Genomic DNA, 12,936 nt, shown 5'->3' with positions numbered 1-12,936 from the left:
GAAGGAAAAGCACAGAAAGCAAATCACAGGAATCTAAATGAACACAATTCAAATACAAATAATCTGTGTGCAGACGACTTGTAAATGTGTGTCTGCTTAGTGACATATTGGAAATTGTTTGCAAATGTAAAATAAAAAGTAAACAGTAATAAAAAATATAAGAAAATCTACATGTAATATGTAGTGTTCACTGGTAAAAAGGGTGTACACCACGTGTGGGCAATTAATTTTCCGGAGGGGCCACATGAGAGACCGTGACTGTTGTGGAGGGTCGAAAAAGTAGCCTGAAATTAATTCTGCTCAATATTAATATTAACATATTCATTATAATGATTTTATATTAATTGTATCACTTAATATTCAGCATAATGAACTATGCTGACATCCCACAGCCCCTTATATATATTGTAAGAGCCCCCACACAGCCTCCTACATACAGAATGAGCCCCAGATAGCCTCCCTATTTACAGCATGAGCCAAAAATGCTTCCCTATATATATCATGAGCCCCACATAGCCTCCCTATATACAGCATGAACCCCACATAGCCTCCCTATATACAGCATGAGCCAAGAATGCTTCCCTATATACAGCATGAGCCCCACATATCCTCCCTATTTACAGCATGAGCCAAGAATAATACCCTATATACAGCATGAGCCCCACATAGCCTCCCTATATACAGCATGAACCCCACATAGCCTCCCTATATACAGCATGAGCCCCACCTAGCCTCCCTATTTACAGCATGAGCCAAAAACACCTCCCGATATACAGCATGAGCCTATGGTATCTCATGAATAGGGAGCAATAACTTATTGCATGCTATTGCTATTGGTCGACATTTTCCTTTGTTCTGAGACTGGTGGGCTAAAGCTGTAACACCCTATAGTAGTATGTCGCCAGAGTCTGCTTTCTTTAACTTTAATTTAATTTCTTTAATTTCCTTTCATTGTACTGGCTAGAGAGGAGGATGTAGTGTATTGTGCACAGACCAACATCAGCGCATGTGCAGCAGAGCTGTGTGTCTGCAGAGCAGTATCGTACATGTGCAAGAGTTGAGTGTGTTGTATGTTTGCTTGTAGTACTAGACTGCATATTGTAGGCTGTGTACATGATATGCAGGCAGCAGAGCCTGTGTGCTTGATGTGCAAGTGTAATGCTCCAGAGTTGTGTATTAATAAAATGAAGCAAATAATTTATAATATGTAAGGGTTTATGTGTCTGTAATTGTCGTTTACACCTTTTAGAAAAGAAACAGTTAAGTCTCCTCACCATGGCAGGTTACTAAGAGAATAGCTTGATGGATGGAATTATGTACATAAAAGTTATAACAAAAATAATTTTAGTCAGAGTCCAGTCAGTCTATAGAGTCAGAAAGAGAGTCTAGTGAAGAGTTTTCAGTGAGCACCACAACACAAGGACAGCTCAGAAAACATGTGAGAGAATTTATTCCCCTGTTGCAGCCAGGCCATTATGGAACAGCTGGTCGGAAGAAAGTATGAAAAGTTATCAGCATGTCTACTATTGGGTTGGAGTGCACACGGGTCTAACTGCAATTATAAGCGTGCCTAGAAAGCAGAAAGAAGACTCAGCCAGAAGGAAGTTACTCATAGCAACTATGGGGAAAACATCTGCTAATACAACGCACACATAATGAAATTAGTGAGACTGGGACATGGAGGCCATCTAGGGGTTCAAAGTCCTGCAAGGGTGGAAGATAATTCCATAGCATCAGTATTGGACACCAGATTTAGATACTGGAGGGACTTAGTGTCATGCGCTCCTCATGTGCACCCAGTTCTCTGTCTCTTCTAACCCCTGCTGAGTGTGATTTTGGGACTTGGCCCTGGGCGTCCAATAAAAAATGTGATGTAAGAGGAATAAAGTTTATAGGGGATTAGTTCGTGACGCCACCCGTGGTGTTCGGCAATAAGAAAACGGCCGACGTTGCGGTTCAGATCCACTGGGGCAGTTGGTGAGGCAGCAGAGATATTACAGCTCTCCAAGGGTAGAGCAAGGCCCCAGGTCAGTTAAAGTGTTAAAGTCTATGATGGATTGTTGTAGTGCAGGAAATAGGCAGGGACACAGAAAAGTGCAGTTTTCTTTACCTTTTACTTCTTGGAAGATGAAAATGCACTCCGGGGTACTAGTTACAGATGACAATAGGAGTCCGGCTAGCCTGGAAGCATTCAGGGGATCCACCCTGCCAGGTGGGGTTGGAGGCCTTCCTGCTGTGCTCTCTGTTCGGGTCCCTGCTGCCTGTGTGTTGGATTTGACCTGTATGGCAGACAGCGTGAGCCTATATCATGGGCACTGCCTGTTCATTGGCAGCCCTGGTCTCTTGGTCTGCTGTGGTGCCTCCAGGTGTTCTGGGTGGCCAGGGAGCTTGCAGTACCTTGCCCTCCAGATTTGGCTGTCGGAGCGTACAGCACCCCCACAGCCAAGGACTCTGGCATCCTATTTGTCAGCGCTCCACTCTGGGGTCAGCTCTGACACAGCTGCAATTCCCCAGAGCCCTTGTCTCCTCTCCTCTCTCTTCTCTCTCATCAGACTAACTGACTTAACGCCTCCTCCTGACCAGAGGGAGCAGCTCCCCTGAAGTCAGGTTCAGAGCTCCCCCTTCTGGCCTGGAGCAGGAATTGTGTTGCATGCTGTGTATTACCTGGCATGGGGACCTCTTCCTGCATCCAGGCATGAAATCACCCTGCAGAGGGACAAGCCTCCCAACAATCCTGGATCCAGTGCGACAGTCCCGATTTTGAATGCCTGCCCCACTGTCCTGACTTGGAGTTTACTCTTCCCAAACTGCACTGATAAGCCACCAGGCCCCCCCATGCACCAACCCCATCCATTACTCGCCCTCCCAGGGAGACCCACCACAGCCCTTCACTGCTAATAAATCCCAGTAATGATGTCGCTAGGCTGTTTTGTGCCCACAGGACCTGTGATGAGGTTACAGGAGGGGAGGAGTCAGGGGTCACATGATCAGAGGCCTCAGTGTATGAAGGACTCTGCTGTGCTGGTTGTCATGGTGCTGGATGAGGGGAAGTTTATGTGTGGGGTCAGTAGGAGTTTACAGGGTGGATGTAGCAGAACTGTGTGTGTACTAGTTGTACGGAATGTAGCCCTGTGTATATGAAGTGTATGGAGCCATGTGTGTACGGGGTGTATGGAGTGGAGCAACGTGTGTATGGGGTGTGCGGAGCAGAGCCGTGTGTGTACAAGGTGTATGGAACTGAGCCATGTGTGTACTTGGTGTACGGAGCAGAGCTGTGTGTGTATGAGTTGTACAGAATGGAGCCCTGTTATTATGAAGTGTATGGAGACGTGTGTGTACGGGGTGCATGGAGCAGAGCGGCGTGTGTATCGAGTGTACGAAATGGAGCCCAGTGTGTATGAAGTGTACGAAGCTGAGCGTGTGTGTACAGAGCAGAGCAGAGCCATGTGTGTACAAGGTTTACGGAGTAGAGCCATGTGTGTACTGAGTGGAGCCGTGTGTGTGCGAGCTGTACGGAGCAGAACTGTGTGCGTACGAGGCATGCAAAGCGGAACCGTGTGTGTATGAGGTGTACGGAGCTGTGCGTGTACGAGGTCGATGTATGCTGGGGAGCATTCATGCCTCCCACCCGTCCTGGATCCAGCGGGACAGTCCTGATTTTGAGAGTCTGCCCTGCTGTCCCGGCCAGGAGCTTACTTTTCCTGTGGACTCAGGAGTACACAGCGGAGCCCCAAGGAACACTTTAAAACTCGCACATGATGTTCCATCGGAAGTGATGGCCTGGAAGCTGACCGGAAATGAGGTAATTTTGGGAAGAGATTGTGACGGAACCATGGAGGCACTTCAGGGAATGCTTCAGATCCATCACCATGTCCTCCTCGACAGTGGGATCCCCTTGGAATCGGGGATGCCGGCCATGTGAGTGGATCATGATATGTCTTGCACCGAGAGGTTCAGGTGGGCACAACAATGGGAGCCGGGCTGCTATAGTACAGTATCTTTATAGAATCTTTCTTTTTCTCTGTTTCTTTCCCTCTCTAATCTATTGTTCTTTCTTTCTCTGTTCTTTCTTTCTCTCTCTGTTCTTTCTTTCTTTCCCCTATTTCTTTCGCTCGCTCTGCTTTTTCTTTCTTTGTTTCTTTCTTGCTTTCTTTCCCCTTTCGTTCTCTCTCTGTTCTTTCGTTCTCTCTCTGTTCATTCTTTCTCTCTCTGTTCTTTCTTTCCCCTGTTTCTTTCTCTCTGTTCTTTCTTTCGCTCTCTGTTCTTTATTTCTTTCACTCTCTCTGTTCTTCCTTTCTCTCTCTCTGTTTTCTTTCTCTATCATCTTTTTTTCTTTCTATCTCTGTTCTTTCTTTCTCTCTCTGTGTTCTTTCTTTCTGTCTTTCCCCTCTTTCTTTCTCTCTGTTCTTTCTTCCCCTCTTTCTTTCTCTCTCTGTTCTTTCTTCCCCTCTTTCTTTCTCTCTCTATTCTTTCTTTCTCTCTCTGTTCTTTCTTTCTCTCTCTGTTCTTTCTTTCTTTTTCTCTCTATTCTTTCTTTCTCTCTATGCTCTTTCTTTCTTTCCCCACTTTCTTTCTCTTTCTCTGTTCTTTCGTCTCTCTGTTCTTTCTTTCTTTATTTCTCTGTTCTTTCTTTCTTTCTCTCTCTTTGTTCTTTCTTTCTTTCTCTCACTCTCTGTTCTTTCTTTCTCTGTTCTTTCTTTCTCTCTTTGTTCTTTTTTTCTGTCCCCTCTTTCTTTCTTCTCTCTGTTCTTTCTTTCACTCTCTGTTTCTTTCTTTCTCTCTCTGTTCTTTCTTTTTTCTTTCCCCTCTTTCTTTCTCTTTCTCCGTTCCTTCTTTCTCTCTCTCTGTTCTTTTTTTCTTTCCCCCCTTTCTTTCTCTCTCTCCACTCTTTCTTTCGCTCTCTGTTCTTTCATTCCCCTCTTTCTTTATCTCTCTCTGTTCGTTCTTTCTCTCTGTTCTTTCTTTCTCTCTGTTCTTTCTTTCTCTCTGTGTTCTTTCTTTCATTCTCTCTCTGTTCATTCTTTTTTCTCTCTGTGTTCTTTCTTTCATTCTCTCTCTGTTCTTTCTTTTTCTCTCTGTTCTTTCGTTCTCTGTTCTTTCTTTCTTTCCCCTCTTTCTTGCTCTCTCTGTTCTTTCTTTCTCTCTGTTCTTTCTTTCCCTCTCTCTCTGTTCTTTCTTTGTTTCTTTCTTTGTCTGTCTCTCTCTCTGTTCTTCCTTTCTTTCCCTTTTTCTTTCTATCTCTCTGTTCTTCATTTCTCTCTCTGCTCTTTCTTTCTCTCTCTGTTCTTTCTTTATATTCATTCTTTCTCTCTCTGTTCTTTCTTTATCTCTCTGTTCTTTCTTTCTCTATTCATTCTTTCTCTATTTGTTCTTTCTCTCTTTTCTTTCTTTCTCTCTGTTCTTTCTTTCTCTCTCTGTTTTCTTTTTTCTCTCTCTGTTCTTTCTTTCTCCCTCTGTTCTTTCTTTCTCTCTCCTTCCTCTTTCTTTCTTTCTTTGTCTATGTTTTCTTTTTCTCTCTCTCTGTTCCTTCTTTCTATTCCTCAGTACCAGTCCGTGTGCCCACAGTACCAGCCACTGTGGCCATAATGCCAGCCACTGTGCTCATAATGCCAGCCACTGTGCCCTCAGTACCAGTCAGTGTGATCAGCAGTGCTAAATAGGTGCAGTTGGGGTGTGGACATGGGTGTGACTAGTTGTGAAATGGGTGTGGTTGGGGGCATGGACTATATTTTGCTGCAACGCAGCCTTTGTCCCTCTTTCCTTTCTTCAAAAGTTGGGAGGTATGGAGGGAGGCAATGTCACCGTGGCAACCGGACTCTGGGATGCCACACATGATGTGCAGGTGGCAGAACATTGAGTGTAATCTGTATGCAGCAGAGAACTGTAATCTCTGTGTATTGGTAGACAATGCCCAGACCCCAGCTTTGGGCAGAGGGGGGGATAAGTAGTGAAACTAGGTAGGACTGAATTAAATCCTATTCCTGCAGGTCTTGATTGGATGAACATGGCTAGACAAAATGTAAGCTGTAGCTGAGAGAGACATGCCGAGGTTTCTTTCTGAATAGAGACTGCATGGTTTAGCTATGAAACTTGAGCAGTCTGTGTGCTAAAGCTGCAGAGAACTATGTGGAAGATGCAGCCTGTTCAGTATGAACTGTGAACGGTGTTGAATACTTCTGTTTGGCACTGGAAGCTGCTGGAGCTGAAGCTGATGGGAAAACTGAGACATGGTAGGACAGTACCTCCACTGTGTGTAAATCTTGCTCCTTGAGAAAGGGATGTGTGGAGGACACAACACAGGACCCGTTCCTCCCACGTCACCAATGTGATGTAACTACACAGGCACAGCTCTCCAGCGCCCCCTTGGTCTCTCAGGTCAGTAAGGGAACTGCACCTAGAGCAAATGGCCACCGGGGAGGATGTCCTGTTACCCGCTGGGTATTCTAAGATTCGTGATCAGAGTAAAAGCATCAGCCCAAGATTAATTTTATAGTTTAAATGCCTTAAGGGCGCACTACATAATTACAGAAATGTACAGAAAGCTATACAATGGAATTACAGTGGATTTGCAGTCAGTAAAATATAACAGTAAGGGTACAAGACTTAGAGATATTAAGCTGGAGGTCAATTTACCAGATTGTAGGGTGCATGTGGGTGCCGGGAGCTCTGCAGTCCACAGGTACAAGAATCTTAGTTGCCGGACAGACCCCCAAAGCATGGGCCGCTGCTCCCCTTGGCAGGTCTGTCTCCAGTTCCTTCTTAGATCACCATCGTCTGGTTCTTCTTTGTGAGTGTCTGTCTCTGCCATGGGCTGCTAGTTCTTAAACACGCTGGGTTCCTCCCCCTGTGTCAGAGGGTGGGCTAATAATCTCTAACCCTTTAGCTCTTTGCAGAACTTATTCCCAATATCTAAGAAAGGGGGTAACTTTCAACAGCATGATCGGATCAGGACATGAGAGGTACCAGTGAATGCGGTTTGTTTTGCCTGTCGTGTGGAGAGCAAACATGGCCCCATTGGGTCGCTGTGGAGGGCCAATCTATGTATCTCAGGTCCCAGAACCCTCACCGACTCAGGAGTCACACTGCCAGATGCGCAATTTCCTCAGGGTCACACGGATATTTTTCATGAGTCCATAACTCGAAAGATGTGCTCATAATCCATGATCCTAGGATGTAGCCGGAGAGGCTGGGAGAGACAATGGATGTGTATTTCTGTGTCTAGCTGGCAGGTACCTTCTAATTGAAGCCCTCATGCATCTTCCTGCCCCATGCTGGCGTGGCTCCTTACCTATGCTTTGAAGTTCTGTTTTGGGCCTTATCTCATTATCATACTAAAAGGCCTTGCTATTCAGCACTGGAACACTAAATCCTGCTTTCTTCAATATGCTTACAGGCCCTGGGGTGTAGGAGCAGTTAACTGCTTCACCACAGAATGTAATGTGTTTGGGTGAGCTCACACTAAGATATGTGCCCTGCTAAATGAACTGTTTATTTGCTGTGTTACCTTTGGGCCCAGAAGAGGCAGTTTTTGGTTTTGAACCCCTTGGAGTTTTATGAAAGCAATAAAACTGCACCTGTTTGAACCAAACTGCATTGCCTTCTTGAGAGCATGAATCTCGACAATCAGGAAACAGTATAAAAATTACAGTGCAAATTCACTCCATAACTGGCTGGTGCCTCTTATTAAATCAGACACATTTTGTTCTTTGCATGTTCCATGTATACTGGCAAATGTATGCAAAAGAAGTGTTTTACATAGTCTAAGCCAAATCATAAAATCTTCCAAATTAATTAGGTTTTATTCACACTTTTACATCATAGTTTAATATGACAATGTCTACTTCTGCAGGATTTTGGTTTGTGGTAGTTTTAGAGTTGCAAACACAGCTCAAAATATGCGTCAAACTGCAGGGATTTTTTTAACTTTGGTTTCCAACTCTCTATACAGTGGGGGCAAAAAAGGTGTTTAGTCAGCCACCAATTGTGCAATTTTTCCCACTTAAAAAGATGAGAGAGGCCTGTAATTGACATCATAGGTAGACCACAAGTATGAGAGTCAAAATGAGAAAGCAAATACAGAAAATCACCTTGTCTGATTTGGCAAGATTTATTTTGCAAATTATTGTGGAAAAGAAGTATTTGGTCATTAACAAAAGTTCATCTCAATATTTTGTTATATATCCTTTGTTAGCAATGACAGGAGTCAAACGTTTTCTATAAGTCTTCACAAGGTTGGCACACACTGTTGGTGGTATGTTGGCTCATTTCTCCATGCAGATCTCTTCTAGAGATCTAGAAGGATGATAAAAGTCTATTGCATTCTAGAACGAAAGTATCACCCATAGGCAGGAGAAGCCCCAAACCATAGCTAAACGGGCTCAAAGTGCCAATGCACAAGCGCGTGGCAGTAAGAAAAAACCTCACTACACAAGCGCTGGTGCCACTAAATAATGAAACAAGAGCCAAATATTACAGCGCATGTGCCAAATACAGATAACATAAAATAAGAAGTCCACAAAGCACCATCTAAACAGCAGAAAAACCAAATAAAAAAGGTACCAAATACGCAAATGCCATTTCAATGTTAATATACTGTATGTGGTAGCAATCTAAAATCATTAAGAGAATACAAGATAGTAGAGCGGTAACACCAAGAAAAGTGTATATACATAACATGGTGGCTGGTACGCAAGTGCAAAGCCATGATCAAATACTCAATAAAACTACGTAAGAGGCAAGCTAGTTTTACATCATTGCGAAGACATATAAACCGCGCATGCGTTTAAAATGGTGCCACTGCACAAACATGTGGAGGTGAAAAACCCATGTGTGCAAATGATGACACCATTAGATGTTGAGATGAAACCAGACAATAATACAAAAAAGGATCAATAACCACATTTAGAATAACAGATGGAAACAAACACATAAACTGGTTCATTAGATATGATGGATTCTACCTTCGGACCCCACTCAGCACTTTAAAGCGAAATTGGATAACCTGTTAAATACCGCATGGACTTGTAACGTTATCAATAAACAGGAAAAGGATTTTCTGCTGAACCACCACCCCAAGATACCTACCTTTTACATGCTTCTCAAAGTGCATAAGTCACTACAAGACCCTTCAGGTAGGCCCACAGTGTCGGGGATTGGTGATTTGTTGGAACGGCCGTGTGTTTATTTGGATTTCTATTTGCAACCTTTGTTTTTTTCTTTAGGTTCCTTTGTGAGAGATTCCTCCCATTTAATACAACAATTGAAGGATTTGGTTTTTCCACCCAGCACGTTGATGGTAACTCTTGATGTAGAGTCTCTCTGTACTTGTATACAACATAATCTTGGTATACAAGCAGTGTCTTATTTTATTGATTTGCAGACCTCTGGAGATAGGAAACATTACTTTTTTTATTTTAGGTGCTTTGTGGACTCCTTATTTTATGTTATTTGTATTTGGCACATGTGCTGTAATATTTGGCTCTTATTTCATTACTTAGTGGCACCACCGCTTGTATAGTGGGGGCTTTAATTACCGCCACACGCTTGCGCAATGGAACCACTTGTAACGCATGCGCCGTTTATATGTTTATCGGTGCCCTGGACAATGCAATGATGTAAATTTGGCCCATCTCTCACATGTTCTCACATGGTATGTGATCATTGCTTTGCTCTTGCGCACTAGCGCCTCGTTACGCATATACTGTACACTTTCTGCATGTCTTGTTTATGTGTCTCCATGGAGTGGCCGCACTATTATTACGTCTTTCTGTTGTCTATTCTGATTTGATTAGCTTGTATATAAACCGGGTACAAGACATCATTTAGCAGCTGGCCCCTGACAAAGCCACCTTGAGTGGCGACACGCTTCAGGCACTTTCACAGCCCTCATTAGGTGATGTGTGCTTCTTATAGGCAGGATTTCTGGATGCTCCATTCTTAATGGAGAGGTGTTTTCCGACTGGTCATTTTTACAGGATCTTTTGAGCCCATTTAGCTATGGTTTTGGGCTATTCCTGCCTATCGGTGATACTTTGGTTCTAGCAGGCAATTGACTTTTATCATCCTTCTTTTTGCATATGTAATTGATGCTTATAATCTTTCACATACCGTATTGGGTATTTATTTATCTTCTTTGGATTCATGTGTAGTTCTCATACTGACCAACAATATATTAGTACTAAAAAGCTGGAGTCTGAACTGAGAAAGTAAATTAATGTGTATGCACAATGTAAGTGCATATTAACACATGACCATTAACCAGAGAAAGCAAAAAGCAAAAAAACAAAAAATACATTAATACAGAAATAACCCTTTATTTATTGTGTGTGCTGTTTGTACCTATTAGTGTTTGTATGTGTTATTACATGGGCACACATCAACTGTTTTGGGGCTGTAGCTCTATTACGAGCAAATGATTATATTTTGTATGTCACATGTGTGACTTTTTAAATGTATTTAATGAGTGTTGTCTTGGTGTTTTGTACCCAATAAAGTTTCTCATTATTTAATGTACTTTTTGGTGATCCCGTTTATATGGTTGATAGTCTTTTCTATTCTTATTGATAGTTTGTGTTCTATGGGCCTCGGGTGTATCTTGTGGTGCCTTCCAGCTCTTTCTATTGTGTTTTTCTAATCTGGGCATGGTGAACTCAACCCATTCCTTGCAGACTGTTTCCTCACTGTGGCAAATCACTTCACTTTCCATTTCACTTCTCTCTCTTCTATTACAGAGCTACTTGCCCTTGTTCACTCTGAGGATCAGGCCTTCAGTCTCCCTTCTCTACTATGGACTTCTACACCAGGGAGACTGCAGAGGTAATCAATTGTCTGTATGTGGTGGACCACTGGGTAGGCACCAGATGCTGCAGAAGGGCCAGCTGGGGCATGTAGTCCCACTGGCAGCAGATAATGATGTCATGGTAGTTGAAGTGGGTTGCTGGATCCCTCAACACTTCCCTCGTGTCCACAACAATTATCAATAATGGGAGGTGGCACTTGTGGATGGTATAGGACCCTCCGGGGGCACTCCTGCAGCTATGGTGTCTGGGTGAAGGTTTTGGAGTGCCCATGGTATTTGTGCAAGCTCAAGCAGCCAGACAGACAGGTGAACTTGTAAACATAACAAATTTACTGAAAGAGGTAACACGGTACAGTCTCTCTCTTAACCGCTTCCTGACCGCCCACAGTAGATAAACGTTGGCGCTTGCTGGGCTTTGTGCAGCGCCGATGTTTATCTACTGTCAGCGGTTTTGTGCCCCCCGGGACCCCCACATACCTTATAATGCGGGGATCCCGGTGCAGAATGCATGCTGGGACCCCCGACGTCATCGAGACCTGATTGGTTCAGGTCCTGATGACGTCAGCGTCACAGCAGCCAATGAGAGCGCTCACTGGGAAAGCTGCTTGTTTCCTGGCGATCTCACTCATTGTAATGCGACTTCTCCTCTGATCTCACACTGACAGATGATCAGAGGTGAAGCAGCGTTACTGTGTGACTAGATCGCTGCCTGGCACAGCTGATCGCTGCCTGGCACAGCTGTGCCAGGCAGCGATCTTGTCACACAGTAGCGCTGCTTCTCCTCTGATCATCTGTCAGTGTGAGATCAGAGGAGAAGTGATATTACTATGAGTCAGATCGCAGGGCAGCGATCTTGTCACAAAAAGAAAAAAAAAAGTAAAGAGAAAAAAAAAGCAGGCACGCTGGTTAGGGCTAGGGCTAGGGTTAGGGCTAGGGCTAGGGTTAGGGTTAGGGCTAGGGCTAGGGCTAGGGCTAGGGTTAGGGCTAGACTTAGGGCTAGGGCTGGGATTAGGGTTATGGGTGTGTTGGTGTTAGGTTTGTGGTTAGGGTTATGGTTAGGGTTGGGATTAGGGTTAGGGGTGTGTTGAGGTTAGGGTTGGAATTAGAATTGGGGGTTTCCACTGTTTAGGTACATCAGGGGCTCTGTAAACGCAACATGACGCCCGCAGACCATTCCATCAAAGTCTGCATTTCAGAACGTCACTACTTCCCTTCCGAGCCCCAACGTGTGCCCAAACAGTAGTTTTCTCCCACATATGGGGAACCAGTGTACTCAGGACAAATTGGACAACAACTCTTAGGGTCCAATTTCTCCTTTTACCCTTGTGAAAATAAAAATTTGGGGCTAAAAGATCATTTTTGTGGAAAAAAAAAGATTTTTTTTATTTTCACGGCTCTACATTATAAACTTTAGTGAAACACTTGGGGTTCAAAGTGCTCACCACACATCTAGATAACTTCCTTGGGGGGTCTAGTTTCCAAAATGGGGTCATTTGTGGGGGGTTTCCACTGTTTAGGTACATCAGGGGCTCTGCAAACGCGACATGACACCCCCAGACCATTCCATCAAAGTCTGCATTCCAGAACATCACTACTTGACTTCCGAGCCCCACCGTGTGCACAAACAGTAGTTTTCTTCCACATATGGGGTATCAGCGTACTCAGGACAAATTGGACAACAACTTTTGGGGTCCAATTTCTCCTGTTACCCTTGTGAAAATAAAATTTGGGGGCTAAAAGGTCATTTTGTGGAAAAAAAATGATTTTTTATTTTCATGGCTCTACGTTATAAACTTCTGTGAAGCACTTGGGGGTTCAAAGTGTTCACAACACATCTAGATAAGTTCTTTAAGGGGTCTAGTTTCCAAAATGGGGTCACTTGTGGGGGGTTTCCACTGTTTAGGTACATCAGAGGCTCTCCAAATGCGACATGGCATCCGATCTCAATTCCTGCCAATTCTGCATTGAAAAAGTCAAACGGCACTCCTTCCGTTCTGAGCTCTGCAGTGTGCTCAAACAGTGGTTTAGCCCCACATACGGGGTATCGGCGTATTCGGGAGAAATTGCACAAAAAATTTTGTGGTTCATTTTCTCTTTTTACACTTGTGAAAATAAAAAAAAATGGTTCTGAAGTAAAA

Source organism: Dendrobates tinctorius, unplaced genomic scaffold (assembly GCF_039654945.1).
Source record: "Dendrobates tinctorius isolate UK_male_01 unplaced genomic scaffold, ASM3965494v1 ptg000004l, whole genome shotgun sequence".
Taxonomy (NCBI): domain Eukaryota; kingdom Metazoa; phylum Chordata; class Amphibia; order Anura; family Dendrobatidae; genus Dendrobates; species Dendrobates tinctorius.
The sequence above is the reverse complement of the archived record's forward strand: the minus strand, read 5'-3'. Positions refer to the sequence as shown.